This window comes from Aotus nancymaae, unplaced genomic scaffold (assembly GCF_030222135.1).
Source record: "Aotus nancymaae isolate 86718 unplaced genomic scaffold, 86718_ANA_hifiasm-v0.15.2.pri h1tg000011l, whole genome shotgun sequence".
Lineage (NCBI taxonomy): Eukaryota > Metazoa > Chordata > Mammalia > Primates > Aotidae > Aotus > Aotus nancymaae.
The window spans coordinates 37,262,649-37,276,349 of record NW_026988422.1 but is presented as its reverse complement, the minus strand read 5'-3'; the positions used below and the strand labels follow the sequence as shown (position 1 = coordinate 37,276,349).

General features: G+C 42.7%; 1 protein-coding gene across 1 annotated transcript in view; it reads right to left on the bottom strand.

Moving 5' to 3' along the window:
- The window catches only part of CDIN1 (CDAN1 interacting nuclease 1), a 410,017-nt gene extending 403,963 nt beyond the window's left edge, over positions 1-6,054 (bottom strand). The window contains exon 1 of the mRNA XM_021674836.2: positions 5,974-6,054. The gene's annotated coding sequence lies outside the window, so the exon portion shown is untranslated. The remainder of the gene's footprint in view (positions 1-5,973) is intronic.
- Between the last annotated feature and the right edge of the window lie 7,647 nt (positions 6,055-13,701).

Here is a 13,701-nt window from a genome sequence, read left to right as displayed (position 1 = left end):
AAGGTGAAGAGAAACCAGTGTGAGAGGGCAGTTCAGTTACATATTGTGCTTTTATAAGACTATTAGCCTAGAAAAAGATGTAAACATATTTTTCAAATACAAAAAAAAAAAAAAAAAAACGACAGAAGCAAATTCTTGTGTCAGTGCTCTAGCCTCTGCATAGTTCGTATTTTTATATAAGTTATCTTATTTTAATCCTTAGGCAAGACTCTAGAGGAAGTTGGTATAATTAATGTTTCCCCAAAATAATTTTTATTTTACAAATGAGATAATGTTGTGTGAGGGTGATGAGGGCAAAGGTTAGAGTGTACTAAGGCTAAAATTAGGTTGGGCGTCTCTTGTTGAATAACCTGCACCAGAATTATCTCCACTTAATGGTTGTGTATCTGTTTTGGTTGGAGGTGGCAAAGGGGATACAGGACCATCTAGAGCTTCAGGCTGGTCCCTTATTGGGCATTGAGCTCTGGAGCCTGAATTTAATCCTGAATTATAGCTGTCTCTTGTGAGACTCTAGTTCTAGCATTTGGTTAGGACAGAAGAAGGAAAATAAATGAACAGTTACAGGTTTGGGTCTGTGGTTAATACTCCACAGTTGGGAAGAGTCTCCACCTCCCTTCATCCTCACAGGATCTTGTCTTATGTATCTTCTCTTTTGGTATTGGTTCTATGAAGTCCCTGTTTAACTGCTGGGGTTAAGCAGCTTTGTTTGCTTACAATCACTTTCCTTTCTCATTTGCTTTGATTTCTGATTTAAAAGACCAAAAATAGACAGACTCCAAATACTAAGACCTTGGTTACTGTGTCTGCTGAGATCTTGGAATCTTTGGAGGAAGCTTCTAATCTTGAGAATTCTGAGATGTTTCCCAGAGTTGTCTACTTATTCCTTTGCTAACTTTTTTTCTCTTTTTCAAATTTGAAATTGTTAGTGAGGTTTTCCTTGACTCATCTTCTTTTTCTGGTATTACCTCCAGGATGTACAAGTGGGGCTGAGAATGGCAACAACCCCCTAGGAAATTTTTGGTATTTTGCTCTGCCTTTAAAAAAAATATTTTTAGTAAAGGGTTGAATATCTTTACATTTAGTTGCTCTTGGTGGTTGCCTCATTTATTAAAAAAAAGTATAATTTGTAGCTTTGTTGAATATTGGAGAAAATACATTCTGCACTCTGATTTCACTCTGCTCATTTTCCTCAAAAATGCTCTCAAATCTTTTTTATTTCAGTTAATTATCAAAGCACAAAATATGTGATTGTATAATGCATTTATAGTTTTCATATTACAAAGTAGTTTTCTGTGAATATTATCCCTTCTAAAATGACTTTAATGATTGAATGCCTCTGTGTGAGGCAGTGGCAGATCGTTTCTTGAACCTGACTTATAAGCTTGTATTTCACTGAACTTCTTAAGCGACACTTCACACTATGGACCAGTTCTCCTGTGAAATTCAATTTGTTGGCTTCTACTGAACATTTCTGAGTCAATTTTGATCTTTCTTGTTCCTTCTGGGTTTCTTCATGAGAACCACTTCCTCTGTTCATACTTTAAGCACCGTGTTTCCAAGAGGTTTCTCCTTGCCCACTGCCCTTTTCAGAAAATATGCACTACTAGCATAATCTTATATATGACATGTGGGAATAAAAAGAGATCAGTAGGTGAGGGGGAAGTTAGATGCTTAGGTGTGGTCATGTTGAATTTAAGGTACCTATGACATTTTCAAGGAGAGACTGTACCATAGGCCTTTAGAGAGATGAGTCATGATAAAACAAGAAGTCTACGCTAAAAATTTAGAAACAAAAATACTCTAGGAGCCAACTAAACATCAAAGCTTGCCTTCTTATCTACTGTGTATCTTCATTCATTTAATGTCTGAGCTCTAGGACTATACCCTAGACTCTAGGACTAGAGTCTAGGACTGAGCCTACTACACAGTCACCTGAAAGACCCAACAACCACAAATACAAACTTATCCCAATAGATCCCAAACTTTATTAGTCATTCTTGTCTCTCCTGCCTTCTCTACTTTTTCTGTATTTGTATTCCTCTATTTAGTACATCATATCACCCCGAAGCCCTTTGACCTAAGTTTCTTGGGAATCAACTTAGACTTCCTTCTTTTCATCATTATCTATAATTTGTCAATGATCAAGAAAGATAGATTTTACCTACTGAATATTATCATGTTTAATCCATCCACTCTGTTTTGGTTACATTACTTTGCGGCAAGAAATGGCAAACCTGACTACAAGTTGTTTAAACATCAAGGACTTTGGTCATCACTCATAAAAAAAGATTCAGGAGTCAGGCTGTTTCCAGGGTTAGTTTAGCTGTTGAAACCACTGGAACTCTGGGATAACTTTTCTACAAATGCTTTGATCTTCTGCTTCAGCAACATAGAAATGTAGCAATAAGCATTACGTTCTCCCTTAACAATATCCAGAAGCCAAAAGGACAGGGTTCTTTCTTGAATTCCTCTATCTTCTTATCAGCGTGGAAAATCTTTCCTAGGGATACGCTTCCTGCCACTACCATCAGCAGCCTCCCTGCTGGTTCCTTGGTAAGGACTGGGTCTCACAGTCACTGAGGTTCTTTGTCTATCTGGCTTTCTAGGCTTCTACAGTAGAGGCAGGCTCTGCCAGGAAGGAAGCAGAATGGGAAAATCTCTATCTATCATTTTCTCCACTTTCTCTCCAAGTTTCTTTGTTCTTGCAGGACTGAAGACTTTTATGTCTGGCCTAGACCAATACATTCTTGAATTATCTCCCTGCTGCCCCTGTCACCAACAGAGTCTACTGGAGTGAGTTTTTCAAAACACAGCACAAATATTAAGAAAAATGTTACTTCTTTTAATTTTCTATTTCAACCATTTTCATATTTGATAAAGAATTTTTACATAAGTTAAACTCACATGAATCTATTAGGAAAGCGATATCCAGAAATTCAATCTGCAGTTAAAGATGTCATCTAAAAATTACCAATAAGAAACTACAACTTTTGAGAGTCTGAGGGATGATGGAAAAAGCATTGCTTGGAATAGCATTTCTTTTCCTTGGTCAACAGAAAACGTACAGGTGGGCTGCTCACTCTTGGGACACTGAAGGCGTGACTGCCTCCGAGATTTTTGAACATAAATCTAGTCACTGTATTTTACAAGCAAATAATGCGGACGCCTAATATATTTTCATGATGGGTACATCTGAGGAGCTGCAACTTTACTTTTAATAAAATCATAAATTCACAGAGGAATTTGTGCTTTAAAGTAACATGACTTTGATTCTTTTATTAAAAAAAGAATCTCTTGTAATGTAAACAAGCTCAGATTCAAGAAAAATTGCTTTCTGAAATCAAGGAACATCTGGATTATATATTCTTAATAGAAGTTCAATAAAATATAGAAATGTGACAAGCATGCTTTTATGCAAATCAAGAAGCTTGCGAAACAACATGAACATTTTGGTTTGGGAATCTCTTGAAAAAATTATGATAGCCTTGTTTTTGCACATCTTGTGTCATAAAGAGGTCATTTTAAGCATCATACTTTATTTAGAAACTTAAAAATTATTCTTATTTTATGTACAGAAACTAAAAATAATGTTAATGGTGTAGTTAGAATATTTATGTATAGCTGATAATATTTTGGAGTGAATATACATGACTACATGTGTATATAATATTAATAGGAAGTTTTTTTGGAGAAATAGGATCATAATGTTCACATTGTTCTACATCTTGCTTTTTTCACTTACAATATGTCACAACTATAAGATTACATTTTCTACAGTATTATAGAATGTGTTAACTTTTTGCAGAAAATTAATCTTTTAGTTGTGCCTTAAGGTTAATATTAAAATTAATATTCTTTCCTAAAGCATCCACACTAATAACTATGCAAAGACTAACAGTGGGAGCAACTCTGTTAGGCTTTTAAATATATTTTGTAAAGCTGGGGTATATCACTTATGTTACAAATTCATCCAGGATGGAGCAAGTGTGGGCGGTGTAGGAAAAGAAATCAAGGAAGAGGCTGTTCCTTCCTCATTCAGTGACCAGTGTCTTCCTCTTTCCTCTCAAACTCTTGAGGGAAGGTATTGTCTTTCTGGGTCCACAAGGGGGTGTAGTTTTCAGGGCAAAACTTCCTAGTGCCATGCCCCCCTCCCATCTCCATCTGGGAGATTTAACGGTTTATGTTTAAATTTTGCCGGCACAGGAAGAAACTAAGAGTCAATCGCCCCAGCAGAAGTTCTAAGGAACTTCTTTCATTGGCCTGGGGTCTTACAGAAGGTGGGCGTTCCTCCCAGGTTAAAAGTCCCCTTCTTCTACACCCCTTCAGACTCCATGTCTGGTCCCCTTCCATGAACACTCCCTTCGTGGAAGCCATCTTTCTCCCTCCTGGATTTCCTCTCTGGAGTCCCCTTCCACACTCTCTCACGGAAGCCTGTCTTCCCCTCCTAAACTCCATCTCTCTCTCTCTATTCCCTTCCACTCAGTGTGGAAGCTGTTTTCCTCTCCTGGATTCCATCTTTCTGGATTCTCTGACTCAGTGTGAGAGTTAGCTGTTTCCTTCTCTCTCCTTCTGTTTCTCTCTCTAAATAAATCACTTTCTACAAACACTTTTGAGTGCAGCATTTACTGCACAGTGCACCGTGGTCCCCTCTTTCTTGAGAGGGTAGGAAATCAAGAACCTGGAGAAACGTCCTCTCAGGGGAGCTGAAGGCACCCTGAACCACTGAACCCCAACATTACATTTAGTAAGCCATCCAGGAGAGGGGTACACCAGAAAGGGATACAACCAGAGAAAAAGACTTCAAAACTGTTAGTAAAAGTGGCCCCATTCTGTCCTGCCTCTTTAAGAACACCTGAATCGGCTGCAGCCAGGCAGGGCTGTGGAAACCGGAGCAGCAGTGCAGCCCAGCCTGTTTTAAGCAGCGTGGGCCAGCCAGAATTAAAAGTGCAGGGTTTTTGGTGGCGCATGCCTGTAGTCCCAGCTACTTGGGAGGCTGAGGCAAGAGAATTGCCTGAACCCAGGAGGCAGAGGTTGCATTGAGCCGAGATCGCACCATTGCACTCCAGCCTGGGTAACAAGAGTGAAACTCCATCTCAAAAAAAATTAAATAAAATAAAAAGTGCAGGGTTTTTTTCTATTTGTGTTTGTTTTTTACCTCAAAGCTGTCTATCTGCTTTCCCTCTCCTTCTCTAACCTTCCAATATTATCTCTGGGACTAAAACCTGCAGGAGACCGTAGGGTGGGCTCCTTGCCAGCCCGGAACAGCACAGCCCTGGGGGCGGAACCCAGTGCACCCAGAGAAAAACAGCAGGGAGAGGCGAGGTACAGCCTGAGCCTGCAGGGGACTGGGGCGAGCGGCAGCCTGTCCCATGGTTCTCTAAGGCCTCTCCGGCGTTCTCCAGTCCCAGGCAGCCAGGTAAAAAGGCTCCCTAGGACATTTGCCTGCCAGTCACTGGTCCCTTTGTGGGCAGCAGCTTAGGGAGTGGCCCAACCTCACAAAAGGTTCTGGTGGAGTCAACATGGCAACTGAAAGCCGCTGGGGTGGGGGAATCTTATGGCCGGCGCAGCAGCGGCTGCAAACGCAGCAATCAGTTTAGTACCCATTTCACCTGGGGGAGAGCTCAGGTGGAAGAGGCTATAATTTCTTTAACCGGGGTGTGGGCATCACTTGTGTTAGATTTCAGATGGGTGCTTCTATTCCCAAGCTCAAGTCCCCACTAAAATGTCTACTAGAAAATAGGGACCAATTTAGCACACGGTCTTTAAGGAGGAAGCAGCTTATTTTTCTCTGCCAAACAGCGTGGCCAAATTACCCTCTGCCGAGCGGAAAATGTAGTCCACAAAGGGAAGAGAAAGCAATCCAGCAGCTTTCCTTGGGCAATTACAGGAGGCCTTAAGCAAGTATGCCCCCACCCACCTTCACCAGACTCCACTGAGGGTCAGTTAATACTAAAGCACAAGTTTATTACTCACTCAGCAGCAGACATCAGGCGGAAGCTCCAGAAGCTGGCTTTGGGACCAGAACAGAGTCTAGGATCATTACTGAACCAGGCAACCTCGATGTTTTATAATACAGACCAGAAAGAACAGGCTGAAAGGAACAGGAGAGATCAGGCTCAGTCATGGCTTTTGGGCAAGCAGACCCCAGGGGCTGAAATGAGGGAAAGGCTCGGGTTAGCCTCCAGTCTGGCAGAACTTGTTACCAGTGCAGTCTGAAGGGACACTCTGTAAGAAATTGGCCCCAGAGGAATGGACCACCATTTGTCCATACCTGCTGTGCCCAGGGAATCACTGGAAAGCACACTGTCCCAGGGGATGAAGATTCTCAGGGCCTGAGGTGTCTGACCAGATGACCCAATGGCAGGACTGAGGGTGCCTGGAGCAAGTACCAGCATGAGCCATCACCCTCACAGAGCCCCGGCTAAAGCTGACCATAGATGTCCAGGAAGTTATTCTTCTCCTGGACACTGCATGGCCTTCTCAGTATTTCTCTCCTGCCCTGAAGACTTGGTGCTTGTTAATTCTCTCCCCTCAGACTCTCCCTCTCTAGGCCCATCCTAGGAAGGACCATTTTTGGTCATTCTGTCCTCTCCAACCGCAGTTAAGGTAGTGGAAATAGACTCATGGATTCATCACACTTGGCTGAAGCCTTGAATACCTCCTGAGGAAAGTCATAGACCCTCCACTCCTCAGCCTGAAGTTCCAGGAGACAACCCTTCATCCACCTGTGAGCCATTAGAAAATCTATATCTGCTTTTCCAACAAGATCCTCAGGGAAGTAACCACACATAAGTCTAATTTATATCCTGGCATTAACAGGACTATAACCCTCAACTTTGCTATCTCTCAAACTTAGTATCGTTTTCATAGTGGGAAGGGAACCTGTCTCTTTCTAGGCAAAATGCTGTTATTTTGTAAACGAGTTAAGTGTTGTTTTCAACATAGAACTCAGGAATCAATCAAACACAGGGCTAAAGACCTTCAAGAACCTGGTTCTGTTCTCTCCTAGGCTCATTTATAACCATTCTCTATATTTTGGCCTCTGGGCCTCTAATCTTTAACCACCTTGTCACATTTGTTTCTTCTAGAACCATAAGGTCACAATCCTGCCACTAGAACCCCAGATGTCCTTGGCTCATGAACTCTATTGTGGATCTTTAAATCAACCTGCACCCCTGAAGTGCTCCCCTCTGGAGGAAACCTCAACTGCAGTGCCCGTTCTACACCCCATTTCAGCAGGAAGTAGTTAAAGAGAATCAACATCCATAATTCCAACAGAAGTTGGGCTTTCCTGTTCAGAGGGGTGAAAGAGGGAAGGTGTTCTCTTTCCGGGTCCACACAGGGGCATAGTTTTCAGGGCAAGAACTTCCTAGTGCTATGCCCCCCTCCCATCTCTCTCCATCTGGGAGATTTAATGATTTATGTTTAAATTTCATGGGCACGGGAAGAAACTAAGAGTCAGTCACCCCAGCGGAAGTTCTAAGGAACTCCTTTCATTGGCCTGGGGTTTTAGAGAAGGTGGGAGTTCCTCTCAGGTTAAAAGTCCCCTTCTTTCACACCCCTTCAGAGTGCACATTTGGGTCCCCTTCCATGAACACTCCCTTCGTGGACGCCGTCTTTCTCTCTACAAACACTTTTAAGTCCAGCATTTACTGCACAGTGCACTGTGGTTCCCTCTCTCATTCTTAAGAGGGCAGGAAATCAAGAACCTGGAGAAGCATCCTCTCAGGGGAGCTGAGGGCACCCTGAACCCCAATATTACACTTAGTGAGCCAGCCAGGGGAGGGGTACACCACGAAAGGGATACAGCCAGAGAAAAAGACTTCAAAACCATTAGTAAAACTGACCCCATTCTGTCCTGCCTCTGTAAGAACACCTGAAGCTGCTGCAGCCAGGCAGGGCTGTGGGAATTGGAACAGCAGCACAGCACAGCCCGTCTTAAGTGGTGTGGGCCAGCCAAATTAAAAGTGCATTTTTTTCTTTTTTTTTTTACCTTGAAGCTCTCTCTCTCTGCTTTTCCTCTCCTTCTCTATCCTTCTGGTATTATCTCTGGGACCAAAACCTGCAGGACCCTGTGGGGTGGGCTCCTTGCCAGGGTGGAACAGCACAGTCCCGGAGGCGGAACCAAGCACACGCAGACGTTGGCCAGAGAAAAACAGCTGGGAGAGGCGAGGTGCAGTCTGAGTCTGCAGGGGACCGGGGCGTGCGGCAGCCTGGCCCATGGTTCTGGCAGGCCTCTCTGGTGTTCTCCAGTTCCAGGCAGCAGAGTGAAAAGGCTCCCCAGGAAGTTCACCTGCTGCCCGCAGATCCCTGTGTGGACAGCAGCTCGGGCAGTGGCCCAACCTTGCACATGGTTCTGGCGGAGTCAACATGGCAACCAAAAACTGCAGGGGCGGGGGATCTCACGGCCGGCCCAGCAGTGGCTACAAATGCGGCAATCAGTTCAGTACTCATTTTACCTGGGGGACGCCTCAGGTGGAGGTAGCTGTAATTTCTTTAGCCCGGGGATGCGGGCATCACTTGTGTTAGATTTCAGATGGGTACTTCTATTCCCAAGCCCAAGTCCCCATTAAAATGTCTACTGGAAAATTGGGACCAACTTAGCACACAGTCTTTAAGGAAGAAGCAGCTTATTTTTCTCTGCCAAACATTGTGGCCAAATTACCCTCTGCCGAGTGGAAAATGTAGTTCCCAAAGGGAAGAGAAAGCAATCCAGCAGCTTTCCTTGGGCAATTACAGGAGGCCTTAAGCAAGTATGCCCCCACCCACCTTCACCAGACTCCACTGAGGGTCAGTTAATACTAAAGCACAAGTTTATTACTCACTCAGCAGCAGACATCAGGCGGAAGCTCCAGAAGCTGGCTTTGGGACCAGAACAGAGTCTAGGATCATTACTGAACCAGGCAACCTCGATGTTTTATAATACAGACCAGAAAGAACAGGCTGAAAGGAACAGGAGAGATCAGGCTCAGTCATGGCTTTTGGGCAAGCAGACCCCAGGGGCTGAAATGAGGGAAAGGCTCGGGTTAGCCTCCAGTCTGGCAGAACTTGTTACCAGTGCAGTCTGAAGGGACACTCTGTAAGAAATTGGCCCCAGAGGAATGGACCACCATTTGTCCATACCTGCTGTGCCCAGGGAATCACTGGAAAGCACACTGTCCCAGGGGATGAAGATTCTCAGGGCCTGAGGTGTCTGACCAGATGACCCAATGGCAGGACTGAGGGTGCCTGGAGCAAGTACCAGCATGAGCCATCACCCTCACAGAGCCCCGGCTAAAGCTGACCATAGATGTCCAGGAAGTTATTCTTCTCCTGGACACTGCATGGCCTTCTCAGTATTTCTCTCCTGCCCTGAAGACTTGGTGCTTGTTAATTCTCTCCCCTCAGACTCTCCCTCTCTAGGCCCATCCTAGGAAGGACCATTTTTGGTCATTCTGTCCTCTCCAACCGCAGTTAAGGTAGTGGAAATAGACTCATGGATTCATCACACTTGGCTGAAGCCTTGAATACCTCCTGAGGAAAGTCATAGACCCTCCACTCCTCAGCCTGAAGTTCCAGGAGACAACCCTTCATCCACCTGTGAGCCATTAGAAAATCTACATCTGCTTTTCCAACAAGATCCTCAGGGAAGTAACCACACATAAGTCTAATTTATATCCTGGCATTAACAGGACTATAACCCTCAACTTTGCTATCTCTCAAACTTAGTATCGTTTTCATAGTGGGAAGGGAACCTGTCTCTTTCTAGGTAAAATGCTGCTATTTTGTAAACGAGTTAAGTGTTGTTTTCAACATAGAACTCAGGAATCAATCAAACACAGGGCTAAAGACCTTCAAGAACCTGGCTCTGTTCTCTCCTAGGCTCATTTATAACCGTTCTCTATTTTTTGGCCTCTGGGCCTCTAATCTTTAACCACCTTGTCACATTCATTTCTTCTAGAACCATAAGGTCACAAATAATTCTGCCGCTGGAACCCCAGATATTCTTGGCTCATGAACTCTATCATGGATCTTTAAATCAACCTGCACCCCTGAAAGGCTCTCCTCTGGAGAAAACCTCAACTGCAGGGCCCCTTCTATACCCCATTTCAACAGGAAGTAGTTAAAGAGAATCAAAGTCTGTAATTGCAACAGAAGTTGGGCTTTCCTGTTCAGAGGGGTGAATGAGGGAAGGTGTTCTCTTTCTGGGTCCACAAGGGGGTGTAGTTTTCAGGGCAAGAACTTCCTAGTGCCATGACCCCCTCCCATCTCTCTCCATGTGAGAGATTTAACAGTTTATGTTTAAATTTCACGGGCACCCCAGCAGAAGTTCTAAGGAACTTCTTTCATTGGCCTGGCATCTTAGAGAAGGTGGGGGTTCCTCCCAGGTTAAAAGTTCCCTTCTTCCATACCCCTTGGACTCCATGTTTGGGTCCCCTTCCATGAACATTCCCTTTGTGGAAGCCGTCTTTCTCTCTCCTGAATTTCCCCTCTGGAGTCCCCTTTCACATTCTCTCGTTGAAGCCTGTCTTCCCCTCCTAAACTCCATCTCTCTATATATACTCCCTTCCACTCAGTGTGGAAGCTGCTTTCCTCTCTTGGATTCCATCTGTCTGGATTCTCTCAATCAATGTGAGAGCTGTTCCTTTCTCTCTCCTCCTGTTTCTCTCTCTCTACATAAATCAGTTTCTACAAACACTTTTGAGTCCAGCATTTACTGTGCACTGTGCCGTGGTCCCCTCTCTCATTCTTGAGAGGGCAGGAGACCAAGAACCTGGAGAAACATCCTCTCAGGGGAGCTGAGGGCACCCTGATCCCCTGAACCCCAATATTACACTCTCAGTTTCAACCTTCTAGTCACGGCTTGTGGTGGCTGGGAAAGCTCCACATAGGCAGACTGTACTCTCAGACTCACATCTCAAATATGGCTTATGGATGTTGGTATCCTCTCTGGAGCGTGGCTCAGGGGACAACACCTAAATAAAGCCCGCAGAGACATAGTGTGGCTCACAGTAAACACTGAATAGTAATTAAACAGATATTATTATTAATATTTTTGAGGATGTACTGGCCATAGAATCTTATGATACGTAAATCTGGGACTTACACCCAAATATTCTAATTTATTAATTTGGGTAGGAGCCCAGGCATCAGTGTTTGCTTCTAACATGCCTCCAACATTGAGAACCAGTGATCTCTGTAACAGGATATCCCATGAGCAGCTTTCACTGCATCCTTATTTGGCTGTCAGGCAGTGTTCTTCATGATTCACACACTCCTTTAGTTCTCACAGCAATCTATGATAGGGTTTATTATCCTCACCATGATGAGGAGGAAGCTGAAACACAGAGACAGTAAGTAGCTTGCCCAGTGCCACATAGCTGGCAAATTGCTGAGTTAGGATTTGAACCCTAAATTGGAGCATTCAGTAAAATAGAATATCCAGTAACAAGGGAAGAAGGCTCAAACTTCCTCACATTTTCAGCCATAGGAAGATAAATCATAGCAATACCAGGACTTAGAGTCATTATGTTGAACGACCAATTAATGGGTCAGTAAGGAGATTGAAGGCTAGAGAGAAACAGATGCTGCCACATATCAAGACCATGTTAGCTTAAGAGCCAAAACTTCAGCCTTTACTCTAACTGGGTTGTAAGTTAGAGTGCTCAGATGACTCTCTGACATAGCTGCAGTTTCTGAATTTGCAGTCTGCTAAGTACCTGAGTAAGTAAAAGAGAAGCTGCTTATCAGAGTGTTAGACATATGGGTTTGTCTGAAGTGCTTATTATTTTAAATTTCACCAAGTTAACTTTCCTCGAGTTGACTATTGTTTATAGTCACTGCTTTCATTTTTGAATGAAAATTTTAGTTTAGATAGAAAGTCTTTACGCTTTTAGTACATGTCTGGGCTAAGTCTTGACAGTGCTACAAAATAATATAGTTGTCTCAAATTCTTGGTGTTTCCTATAGAATATGTCACAAAAGTCACAGATATTTAAATTTTCACAATAGTGACAGAAGAGTCACCATTGAATTCTGACATTTCCCAACAACAGAAATGAGTTTGTGGGGGGAAAAGCATACTGAACTTTAGAGAAGAAGTTAGAAAGGGTAAGTTTTAGGAGATGGTGTCCCTTCAGGACATGTAAAGCTAAACAGGAACCTTGAAGAATGAGAGGAGAAGAAACCCCTAAACCTGGAAGACATCAGCAAGACTGCAAGTGTTAGCGAAAAAAGGATGTGGCAGGAAAACAGGGCGATAAATTTCCTATACTTCAGCAGTTTGTGTGCTTAACCAGTTAGTATTGTTTTGGGTTTTTTGTGACATGTAATCACTAGAACCTTAGAGATGATTGAGCCTTGTATACACTAACTGATCAAAGCTTATTGAATAATTTCTGTGAATCTCTAATGTTTTATTTGAGAAGTACTGTAAATTTGGAAGAATGAAGTGATGAAAACTAAATGAAAACCAAGTCCCTCAGTTATTTTACATTCCTTTATTAATGGTTTAAGTCCCTCAAAATTGTGAGGACTATTATTCAGTCTTCTAAAATTTGACAATTCTCTCTAGCGTGAATTACTCAAATGCTCAAGTTATTAAGAGTATACCTGTAACCACACTGGACATAGATTTTTCCATATAAGTTGAAGAAATGTTTAATGTCTTTATGAGTCTGTGCAAGCAGAAGTTGGATGTTCTGAAAGTTTTAAGCAATTTGTTATTAACATTTCATGTATATTTGGATATTGAATATATTTTACTCAGTATCCTTAAATTACAAATATTTTTGAAAGCTGAATTTCCCAATTTGTATTATTTTCCTAGGAATTATTACTGTTTTTGAAAGCAAAATGCCAATTTGAGAAAATAAAAATCATAAATGGTAGTAAGAATAAAGCTCAATAATAGAAACAAAACGTATCCTCATTTAAGACAAGGTCATTTGGATGAAGGTTGTCTAAGTACTTTTCCCAACCTCTTTTCCATCCTTTTCCTCTTACGTTGGCGAAGCCTGAAGGATAGACTGAACTATTCTCCTTTTAGGGGAAGCTGAGCAAGACAGGGCCTCAGTCTTTGTGGTAGTGCTGTTCAATACAAGGATAATGTGAACCACACTGCAGACTATATATGTAATTTTTAATTTTCCAGCTTCCCACGTTAAAACAGGTAAAAACAGTTCAGGATCCATGGCTCATGCCTGTAATTCTAGCACTTTGGGAGGCCGAGGTGGGTGGATTGCCTGAGTTCAGGAGTTCAAGACCATCCTGGGCAACATGGTGAAACCCTGTCTCTACTAAAATACAGAAAATTAGCCGGGTGTGGTGGCATGCACTTGTAGTCCCAGCTACTGGGGAGGCTGAGGTGGGAGAATTGCTTGAACTTGGGAGGCAGAGGTTGCAGTGAGCCAAGATCATGCCACTGCACTCCAGCCTGGATGACAGAGTGAGACTCCATCTCCAAAAGAAAAAAAAAAAAGGTAAAGATAAAGAACAAAAATTAATTTCAGTAATTTACTCAATTTTTACATAATTTAAAAAATAATTTATTTAGCTTAACATGTCAAAAATATTTTAACACGTACTCAATACAAAAACACTAAGAAGATATTTTACTTTTTTTGTACTATGCCTTTAAAATTTGGTGTGTATTTTACACTTATAGGGCATCTCATGTCAGTCTAGCTATATTTCAGGTGCTTGGTGGTCATACATAGCAAA